Source organism: Rousettus aegyptiacus, unplaced genomic scaffold, assembly GCF_014176215.1.
Source record: "Rousettus aegyptiacus isolate mRouAeg1 unplaced genomic scaffold, mRouAeg1.p scaffold_m13_p_5, whole genome shotgun sequence".
In the NCBI taxonomy this organism is placed as follows: domain Eukaryota; kingdom Metazoa; phylum Chordata; class Mammalia; order Chiroptera; family Pteropodidae; genus Rousettus; species Rousettus aegyptiacus.
Window position 1 is genome coordinate 59,039,863 of NW_023416308.1, and position 12,445 is coordinate 59,052,307.

Consider the following 12,445-nt stretch of genomic DNA (forward strand, 5'->3'; position numbering starts at 1 on the left):
CTGTTTTGACTTAATTTTTATATAAAATGCAAAGTCTCTTTCTAGGCCCATTTGTTTTGTTTTTCATTTTGATGTCTAGAGATGTTCCAGCACCATTTCTTGAAAATATCTTTTCTCCATTGAATTGCCTTCTTTTCTTCTTTTCAGATCAGTTGGCCTATTTCTGCGCTATTTTATTCAATGCCGTTCTATAAAATGAGTTAGGAAATGTTCCCTTCTTGTGTCTCTTCTTTTACCAATATCATTTTTTTTTAATTACTGTAGCCATATGGTAATTTTTGGAATTGGATAGTGTGTGTCTCCACATTTGTACTTTAGTATTGTGTTGACTATTCTGGTCTTGCCTTTCTGTATAAACATTAGAACCAGTTTGTAAATAATTAAAAATTGCATGCTTAGATTTTGAGATTGTATTGAATATATAGAATAGTTGGGAAGAACTGACATTTTAACAGTATTTTATCTTTCATGAACATGGTATATTACTCCATTTTTAAAGATTTTCTCTGATTTTTTTTAATGTATTATAGTTTTTGGTAAATAGGTCTCATACATACATTTTGATGTTTACCCTAAGTATTTCATTACTATGGTATTATAAATGCCATGTTTTATTTTAAATTCTTATTGTCAATACATAAGAAAGTAATCAATTTTTCTGTATTAACCTTGGAACCTGTAACCTTGCTATATTTTCTTATTAGTTCCATAAGTTTCTGTTATTGTTGCTGGCGGTGGTTTCTTGGGATGTTCTACATAGAAAAAATCAGGTCATTTAGGGATAGAGACAGTTTTGTTCTCCTTTCCAATTTATAGTCCTTTTATTTCCTTATCTTGTCTTTTTTTTTATTAGGTAAGACTTCTAATATAATATTGAATAAAGCTGATGAAAACAGACAACCTCACCTTACTCTCAGTCTTAAAGGGACATGGTCCAGTCATTCACCAATAAGTACAATGTTATTGATTTTACATAGAGCTCCTTTATCAAATTAAGGAAGTTTCCCGTAAACTCTAATTCACTGAGTTTTGTTCTTAATTGGTATTAGATTGTTGTCAGTTGCTTTTTTCTGCATCAATTGATATGAGCATTTTATTTTTCTTCAGTTAATATGGTAGATTATGGTGATAATTGTTAAATCATGTTTGAATGTCTAAAATAAATTCCTCTTGGCCATACTGTATAATTATTTAATACGAAGTTTGACTCGAATTGCTAGTATTTTGTTGAGAGTTTTTGCTTATATTTTCATGCTAGATGTTGGTCTTTAATGTTCCTTTCTTCTAATGTTTTTATTTGCTTTTTTGTTTTAGGGTAATGCTGTCCTATAGAATGAGTTAGGAAGTGTTCCTTTGTCTCTCTTCTGGAAGAAGTTGTGGAGAATTTCTATAATCATTTCTCCATTAAATGTTTGGTAGAATTTTCTGGTGTAACCAACTATCCTGGCCTGGTGATTTTTTATAAAGTTATTAATTATCAACTCAATCTTTAAATAGCCATAGAGCTATTTAAGTGATCTATTTTTCCTTTGTGAGTTTTGGTAGTTTATGTATTTCAAGGAATTGATACAGTTTATCTAAATTATTAAATTTGTGGGCACACAGTTATTCATAGTATTCATTTATCATTTTAATGTTCATAGGATCAGTAGTGGTAAGTCCTCTTTCATTTCTGCTATTGGTAATTTGTGATTTATCTATATTTTTTCTTCATTAGCCTTTTGAGAAATTTATCAATTTTATTGATATTTTCAAAGCACCATCTATCTGTTGGTTAATTATTTTCCCTCTCCCATTCTGGAGAGTAGCCTTTGCTACGGAGAAGTCTCTAGAAATATTTTATGGAGATTATTCTTTCCTTCTTCCTGTCACAGTCATAAGGAGTCTTTCTCTGAATTTTGCCATGAGAAACAGTAGGTTTCCTGGAAATGAAGCTCACAGAATTATGGGGGTTGAGGGACCACCAGGAGTTTCTCACCCTCAGGCTGATTCACACTCAACCTCCAGAAATTTGTCCAAATTATCACATAAATATCGCTACCAGTTAATGACTCCAGCAGGTCTGCTCCAAATAAGCAGATTTCAGCTGAGACTCTTTGGGTTTGCCTGTTTCTCTAGTTTTTTGGGTGGCAATTTGACCTGAAAAATCATGTCTCTATTAAGTACAAGAAAATTTGTTACTTTTCTGTTTGTTTAGCTTCTTCTTGTCATAAAAATGTGAGTGACAACTTCTTGACTCCACATGCTGGAGTGAAGTTGTACCAAACCATTGACACAACATATATACAATTAAACCAGGAAAATGTGGTAGAAAGAAAGTGTCTCTATTAAAAAAAGGATTTGGTAAGATTTCACATAAAATTCTTAAAAGCAAGATGATAAAATATAAATAGGATTAAATAAAAGCCAAATGAAACCTAATTAATTCAATTATCATACTCAAAACATACAAATAGATGGATTGATAGTTATCTGAGAAGTTATTAGTGGAATTCCACAAAGGTCTCTACTTGATTCTCTTGTTGGTCTTTTGAATCACTTATTGAAATACGGAAAAGCCATTTTTATCACAATCATAGATTACAAGAAATTTAGAGAAAAATATATGGGATGACAAATTGAATGCTTCATTTCTTGATATGTTTGAATTTCAAGTTGAATTTCAGTATTTTGTAAATATTCCAAAAATATTTCTTTTTGGAAAAAGTTTCCAAATTTGAATTATACACAACTGATAAGTCACAATAGAATTAGTCAAAAAGATTTATATCTTTTAGTTGACATTTTGTTCCTATGTATTGAAATTTTGATATGATCACCAGACAAGCTAATCTAACTGTAGAGGTATAATATGCTCCTTGATAGACTTACTCTGCTATGAGCTAGTCTTATACATGGCCTAGTATTTTCAGTTCTGAAAAACATATGTAAAGAAACTATAGCATTCAATGAAAAATGTCAGAATGGTAAATAAACAAAACCATTCAAATGGGAAATGATTAGAAGAAGTTTAAAATATAGTTTAGATAATAGATGAAAGGTCATTGTAATTCTTCAAATATCTAAAAAACATGAAAACATAAGAATAATCAGACATACCATTAGAGAAAGCTAGTAGTTAGGTTACATAGGTAGGAAGAAATTTTTCATTTCTGTGTGGAAAAAAAAAAAACTGTATAAACAGAGAATGTGCTGCAAAGAATATGTTAATTTCTCTTATATTAGAGAAAACAAACAAGGATATTTTTGAGAGAATTTAAGCATTGCATAACTGATTATACTAGAGTTTCCTAAAGATCACTTTTTCATCCCAGATTTCATTAACCAATGAAAAAGATTAAAGATAGACTTTATCTATGAGCTTTAGACGATAGTTCAATATAAGTATCCTTGAGATGTGAAGAAAAATTAAGAAGACATTTAATTGTGTGAAGACAATATAGCAAAGGTATAACTAGTGTCATCCATTTCACGTTCTTTTAACTCCCATTCTTGATCAAAAATCAGAGTGTTTTAATGTTCTTTCTTTTTATGGGAACACATACCAAGTGGCTTCTTCTAGTAAGAATATAACATATATCCTTCTTTCCTATCTAGGGAAGCCTGGAATGATGTGGGAGATTTTACTTTACAAAAATGACAATGACAATATCTCTTATTCTATAAGCTCCTGTATATTTGGCATTTCTACTTCCTTATCAACAGGTGTAGGATATTTCCCTTTCCCTTGAACTAGGAGAGTCTATCCAGTGAACCAAGGTAAGAATAAAAACTAAAAAGCAACAAATCTAGAAAGGAAGAAGTTGTCATAGACACTATGCAAAGGCAAGAGTGACATTCATTCAAGATTCGATTGAGACTGATGATGCTACATACACTAAGAGGGTAGGAAAAGTATATTAACTACATAAATTGAGCTTCTAAGAAGAGCAAGGAAGTCCTATCAAGCAGGTCTGAAAGGACTGGAGAGAAAGGAGAGGAGATTGATTCATGGTTTTGATTGTAGTTAGCAAGTGTTCCTATAGGAGAGAAGGGAATTGTTTGGTTTAAATCTCCCACTGGCACCAGAGGTGAATCCCCTAACAATATAGGATCGATCTGTCTTATCAGCTTGCCCAGAGGCGAGATGTAAGGGAAGAGAAAGGAGTGAAGTTTAAAAGCTGTAATCAAACATCAAAAAAAATGGAATCTGATTCCTCATTATAGAAGTAAACTTGTCGGTTTTTGCTATAACATAACCTCCTAGGTAGATAATATAAAGGATGAAAGACAAAATTAACTATTAGAACTAATAAATGAGTTTAGTAAGGTTATAGGATACAAAAATATACAAAAATATTTGGTTTTCTATATGCTAGCAGTAAACAATCAGATATGGGAAGACATGATAAGAACATCCTTGATTTATTCCTGATTTTGGGGCAAAAACATTGAATCTTTCACCATTAACTGTGAAGTTAGTTGAAGGATTTTCACAGTTTATTATTTTTTTAATTTTATTTTATTATTAGTTTCAAGTATATAGTACATTGGTTAGACATTTATATAGTTTATAAAATGATCCTCCTAATTACTCCATTTTTTGGAGAATGTTTTCTCCTATTCCCAGTTTGCCGAAAGTTTTTATCAGATATTACAACTGGATTTTGTCAGATGATTTTTCTTCACTTATTGAGAGGATTATTTTTTTCTTTTTTAGTCTATTAATACAAATTAAATTGATTTTTATATATTAAGCCAACCTTACAAGTTTGGAATAAACCCTCTTTGGTCATGATGTATGATTTTTAATATATTTTTTGTATTAAATTTGCTAAGTATTAAAAAAACATTTGTCTATAATCAAGTTTTTTTCTTGTAATATTTTGTCTGGTTCAGTTATCAGATTAACAATAGTATGACAGATTGATTTCCTTACCCTTAGTTTTCTGGAATATTTTGTATAAAATTGATACAATAGCCTCTGTATATATTTCATAGAAATTAACAGTGAAGTCATCAGTATCTGGCTTTTTTTTGGTGGAAGTAAGGAAGATGTTAAACTACAAATAAAATATCTGTAATAGATCCAGGCTACTTCAGACTATCTCTCTGGAGCAAGCTTTGGTATTTGTGTTTTTCAAGGAATTTATTCATTTCATCTAAATTGTCAAATTTCTTGGTATAAGGTTTGTCATATTTTTCTATTATCATTTTCATTTATATGTATACCAAGTGTTACCAGTCTCATCCTCATATTTGTATCTTGTTTTTTTTCTCTGATCAGTCTAGATGTTTATCAATTTTTTTTAATTAATTTATTTTTTATGGTCAAATTGGTTAACAAAATCCAATAAGTTTCAGCTGTACACTTTAACAGTAAAGCATATATGTGTATGTGTGTGTATGTATGTGTGTACGTATATTATATATATTTACACTGTGTAATCACCTCCCATCATTAGATTTCTTTCTTTCACCACATATTTGACCCTCTTTACCCCATCTACCACCCCCTTCCCCCACCTCCTACCCTCTTACCACTAGTCTATAGTCCACGTCCATGAGTCTGTTTGTCCTGTTCATTTGTTGCTTTTAGGTTTATATCCCACATATAAGTGATATCATGTGATTTTCAACTTTTTCTGTCTGGCTTATTTTGCTTAGCATGAGCATCTCGAGGTCCATCCATGTTGTTGCAAATGGCAGTATTTCATCTCTTTTTAGGGCTAATATTCCATCATATATACGTACGTCCATTGTATAGATGTACCACAGCTTCTTTAGTCAATCATCTATAGTAGGACATGTTGGTTGCTTCCAGTCCTGGCCACTGTGAATAATGCTGCTATGAACATCAGTGTGCAAATATCTTTTCGGATATGGGTTTTCAAGTTTTTGGGATAAATACCCAGTAGAGGGATTGCTGGATCATATGGTAGATCAATTCTTCGTTTTTTGAGGAACCTCCATACTGTTTTCCATGATGGCTGTACCAATTTGCAGTCTCACCAGCAATGTATGAGAGTTCCTTTTCCTCCACATTGTCTCCAGCATTTGTTATTACTTAACCTGTTGATTATAGCTATTCCAACAGATATGAGATGGTATCGCATTGTGGTTTTGATTTGCATTTCCCTAATAGCTAGCGATGTTGAGCATCTTTTCATGTATTTGTTGGCCATTGTTATGTCTTCTAGGGAGAAGTGTCTGTTCAGGTCCTCTGCTCATTTTTTGATTGGATAGTTTGTTGATGTTTATCAATTTTATTTACCTTCCAAAATAATCAGTTTTAGATTTCTACTTACTTTGAATTTAATTTATGCTTCTTTTTCTATTTTCCTAAGGTAGAAGTGTAAATATTATTTTGAAGCCTTTCTTCTTTTCTAATAGCAATATCTATTACAAATTTTCTTCTAAGTACTGCTTTAGCAGCATCCCATAATTTTTATATTCAGAGTTTTCATTTTCATTCAGTTCTAAATTCATCCTGTTTTACTTTTGATTTCTTCTTTAATCCAAGTTTAAATAAATTTGAATCTTTCAAATTTATTGATACTTGTTATACAGCCCAGAATAGGGTCTATTTTGGTAAATGTATGTGTACTTGCAAATAATTTGTATTCTTCCCCTGTTGGCTGACAGTGTTTTTCTATTTATTTAAAAATTATTAGTTTCAATCATACAATATATAGGTCAGACATTTATATAGTTTATGAAATGATCCCCCTGACTACTCTTTCTCTCCTCTGGCTCTCCACCTAGCCATTACGTTACTCCTGACTTCATTCCCTGTGACCGTCTATCAACTACTAATTTGTATTTTAACCCATCATCCCTTTCTCCCAGCTCCTCAACTCCCCTCCCTTTCAGCCATCAACAAATTGTCCTCTGTATTTTTGAGTTTGTTTTTAATTAGTTTGTGCTTTTTGTTCCTTAAATTCCTCATGTAAGTGAAATCATATGGTATTTAACGTTCTCTTTGCTGACAGTATTTTTCATATCTTCCATGTCTTTACTGATTTTCTACCAATTTGTTCTATAAAATATTGTGAAAGAATGTTGAAATCTTTGGCTACAGTTATGTACGTATTTGATCCTCCTTGCATTTCTATCAGTTTTATTTCATGCTTTAAAATACTGTTGTTAGGTGTATAAACATTTAGAATTATATGTCCTTTTGATAAACGGACTTTAAGGTTATGAAATGACTTTATCATAAAATCTATTTTGTCCGATATTAATGTAGATATTCCAGCTTTCTTTTTATTACAATTACTATGGTATATATTTTTTATCCTTTTACTTAGAGAAGGAAAAAATCTAACCAATTTAATTTTAATATAGTTTAAAACTGAGATGAAAATACAGAGAAGTATCTACTTCCTCTCCCCCCATCTTACAGTCTCTACTATTATTAACACCTTGCATTAGCGTATAACATTTATCACAATTAATGAATCAGTATCAATATCTTATTAACTAAAGATCATAGTTTACATTAGAGCTACATTAGTGTACAATAGTTGTATATTCATATACAATATTCTGTGTCGTACAGTTCTACCGGTCTCAACAAATGTATGTCTTCCACACACAATTACATCATCATACCAAATACTTTCACTGCCCTAAAATCCTCTGTGCTCCATCTATTCATACCCTCCTGTATATCCTTTTACTTTTATCCAATTTAAGTTTATATTTAGAGTATTTTTTGATAGAAAACATACAGCTGAGTCTTTTTTTTAAATTTACTTGATAATGTATGCCTTTTAATTGGTAGATTTATACTTAATTTGGTTATAGTAATACTTGGTTCAACTACTCTCTTTGATATTTATTTTCTTTTTGTATCATGTTATTTGTTCCCTTCTTTTTCTGCCTATTTTGTGCTAAGTATTTCATTTATCTATATTTTTAATTTACATTATTTTTATAGCCTATCTTATCTATTCCTATTGTTGCCTTATCAGCTATAACTCTTTGTTGTGTCATTTTAGTGATCATTTCAGGGTTTATACATTTTTAATTTTAACTTTATGGTGTCTATCTTAAAGTGATATAACACCACTTTAATATAAAACCTTACAAGAGTACATTTCCATTTCTCCTCTCCTGGCATTTATCCTAATTTTGTCATACATGGTAATTCCACGTATGTTGTACTTCCAATGACATTATATTCATCATTTTTCATTTAAACTATTATAATTTTAAAAGATTTAAATAAGAAAAGCAATTCTGTATCCATGTTGTTAACATATTCAGGGATCTTCATTCCTTTGCACTGATCCAGATTTTCACCTGGTATCATTTTCCTTCTGCTTGGAGGACTCATGTTAACTTTTCTTGCAGTGAAAGTCTACAGTTAATGAATTATCTCAGCTAGTGTATCTTTGAAAAAGTCATTTCTTCTTCATTCTTAAAAGACTCTTGTTCAGGGTTGAGAATTCTAGATTGATTTTTTTTTCTTCTTCCATTACTATAAAGGTGTTGCACTGCTGCCTTCTAGTTTTTATTGTTGTAAGCAAGAATTCTGCCATTATGATATTTGTATGTCACTATGTAATATATATTTTATATGTCAGCTCTGTATATTTTCTCTTTATTCTGACTTTAGACAGTTTACTTATGTGTCTTGCTGTGGTTTTGTGTGCTTAAATGTGTGTCTGTGTATGCATGTGCATATGTGTGTGATTGAGGTTCATTCAGTTTCTTGTATCTGTAGGCTTATAATTTTATTACCTTTGGAAATTAATTCTTCTTTTTTTTAAATTATAATTGACATCCAATATTATATAGGTTTTGGGCCGTTATTTTCTTTAAAAAAATGTTCTAAAGGCTCTTCTGACTTCTCAATTTCAGGCCTCTAAATATATATATCTTAGGCCACAGCCAACTGAAGCTTTGTTCAATTTTTAATTTTTTCTCTGTTTCCCTTTTATACTTTCTATTTCTATCCTTCGGGTTCACTAATTATGTCTTTGCTGCTAGTTCCAGCCAGTGTAATTTTTACCTCAAACATTACAGTTTTCATCTTTAAGATTTTAGATGTTTCTTTTTAAAAATACTATTTACATTTCAGCTGACATGCTTGCTTTTTACCTTAGCTTAGTGAACGTATAGAGTTATAATAACTGTTCTAATTTCTTATCTACTACCTCCAACATGTATATCATTACTGGATGAGTCGAAATTGATCTTATTCTCTTACAATAGGTTATATTTTTTTACACTTCTTTGCATACTTAATAATTTTTTGGATGTGAGACTGTGAATTTTGCCTTTTTATGTCTTGAATATTTTTGTAATTGCATAAATATTCTTGAGCTTTATTCCTAGACATACTGGCAACAGTTTGAATTTTTCAGGTCTTGCTTTTAACTTTATGCAGTAGGACTAAATCAGAATTTAATCTGGGGCTAATTTTCTCCACTACTGAGGTAAAACCTTTCTGAATACTCTACTGGAGTACTTGTAAATTATGAGGCTTTTCACACTAGGAAGTAAAACCAGAACTATTCCCAGCCCAGCTTTAATGGTTTTTGCATATGCATGCACTAATCAGTTCTCAGTTTGACATGAGAGGGATCCTCTGCATATCTCTGGAAAATTCTCCTTTTGTAGGTTTCTCCACGTTAGTACTCTGTTTTGAGCACTCCAGCCATTTTGACCCCCTTGGTCTCTTATCCCATCTCCTTAACTGAAGGAGACCACTAGCTTCTGTCTTAGTTTCCTCAACTGATGCTATGGCTTGGAAATTCTCCAAGAGGTAAGCTGGATAACTAAAAAGTCTTACTCATTACTTTCTCTTCTCTTAGGGACCACTTCCCTTCTTTGTCTCATTTCTGATATCTTTACATTTGTAGTTTTATATATTTTATTTGGATTTTAGTTGTTCTGAGTGGAAGAGTATAGCTGAATTCTATTATTCCATCTTGTCTGGAAGCAGAATATATTTTTTTCACATTGTATAATAAAATGTTTTATCATTTGGAAATTTGCATAACTCTGCAAACCAATGTTTTCCCAGTGATTAAAGCATATTTCAAAATAAAGCATAAATAAAATATCCATTCAAATTGCAAGATAGACCAATTGATTTTTACAAAGTAGAGTATTAAAATTAATTTATATGGTTTCGGATTCCACAAAGAAAAATGCACAAAGTTATCTGAAAAGAACAAAATGCTTTTCTCTTTTCCAACTACATATGTGAGACCAGACTTCATTTGTATACCTCAATTAAAACATATAGCAATAGATTGACTTGGCAAAAGTATAAAATGTTGACAAAAGTATAAAATGATAACACTCTCCTTACTACACTTTTTTGTCTGTTTTGGAAAATAGAGTTAATTTTTTCTTAAAAGTATGTTATTTGGGTTTACATGTAAGGAGTTTAGCATTGATTTAAATATTTTAATAAATACACATGATTTTTGGAATTTCTCAGTTTTAGTTGAAGTATGTGTAGATATTACCTATGCAAACAAAAACAATTAGACATTCTCAATTCTATTTGACAATGTAAGAGTCCTGAGATCTCAAATTTTGAAAATAGCAATATTGGAAAAATGAGACCCTCTAATTAAATCTTTTCCCTAAGGTTGCTAAAACAGATGTAAGCAGCTTACCTTTTGCGGGCCTAATTCCTCTTAAAAACTTATTAGAGCAGTATGTGTTCGTATTAGAAAGGCGTGAGGAATCTAGTCACAGAGGTCATCATTCAATTATCTATATGACTAAGCAAGGGAAAATTTAGTAATACTACAAATAAAAATAGGTCTAGCCAAAGTGCATTATCTGTTACTTTTGTTTTAAGGCATGTTTTAAGTCAAAACAATTACCACCTGAAATCTGTATGTAACAGTATTGTGTTCCTGTTTTCTAAGGGTGATAAAAAATATTCAGAAGAAAAATCATTTAACTATTAAAATATATTCACACTCACTTCTGCTTTACCTTATTTCCTACAACAATGTTAGAGTATCACAACAGAAATACCCTCAGAACTCTAGTCCTTTGATTCAGAAATTATTTATTTGATATAAGTTATGGTGGTAGGAATGCCAAGGCAGAGTTTTTGCATTCAAGAAATTCGAAATCTCATAGATTTTCAGAAACTGATATAAAAAGTAACAAAAAAAATAATATAATGCATGGACTTTGCCATAGAAAAACAAGATGGATTAAAATTTAGATTAACCATAAAAAATATGCCAGTAATAAACTCTCAAACACAGTCCTTAGGAATGGGTACTGTAATAAAAAATTCTGTCTTTTCATGACTTTAAAGAGTTACACACAACAAGAGTATTGAAAATTGGCCTATTGATGGTTGACCTGTTTTGGTTTTTGAGAAATGTAAACACATAGAAAATTTTCTCATTGTTCCAATTTAAATATTTTCTGTTTCTGAAAACATGTCCTAAAATGAATTATTTTGAATCAACAATGGTAGTTAAATCAAATATGGAATACTTAGGAAAAAGAATAAAAATATTTAAAAGCAAAATATTATTTTACTGTAGATCACAGCTAGGTTCAGAACATTTATCCTACTAGTTAGCTAATGAGGAGGAAAAGCAAGTGTACCTGTCCACAAAGCCAAGAGAACGAGCTCTGCATTTTATTGTTGTGTCAGTTTCTCTAGATGTAAAATAGGAAGAACATCATTTTCTTTTTGGGCTATCTTTAGCTTACTCAAATGTTGTATCCCCTTTCTTCCTAGGAAATAGCATACTTCAAGTAATTCCCGTGGGGACCTTAATGAAGTAAGACAGTGCTTATTTTTATTTTTCATCTCTTGAACTTTCATCACCTTGAAAGTTCAAAAAATGTTCCATCTCAGCCTCTAATCTGATAGGATTTCGAGTGTGTTCACTTTTTATTTTATTTGCACATTGTAGTGCCATAAGCAACAGGCTTTTTTGGTAACTATCCAACCATTGTTTGATATTATAAAGATGTTATTGATTTCATTTGTACTGCATATAGTGATTTTAATAATTATTTAGCTTGAGTACTAAATATCTCACTTTCTAATTATCTAATCATTTTGGATATGAAATCATTATTCAATATTGATTGAATGTTTTTAATATTCTATACTTTATAGCTATAGCCAAGCTCCTGCTGCTTAGTAGCTTTATTATAAAATGATAGCCTATACACCTAATCTGAACAGCTATTCTCCATATACTTATTGATTTTATCCTAATATAACATTCTACATCTGTATCTAATTTTTAAAAATCATAGAAGTGTGGATCTTACAAATTAACAAAACTACCCTTGAAATTTATATTATACAGAAAAATGTTTTTAATTCATTTAAAAGTGATTCAATAATGCAAAATGAGAAAAATATTAAAGGTCTCTCATGGAGATGAAGAAGATAAGGGACAAGATCACAGGGGCTGCCTGGATTCAAAGTTTTCATCACAGAATAATAAAATAT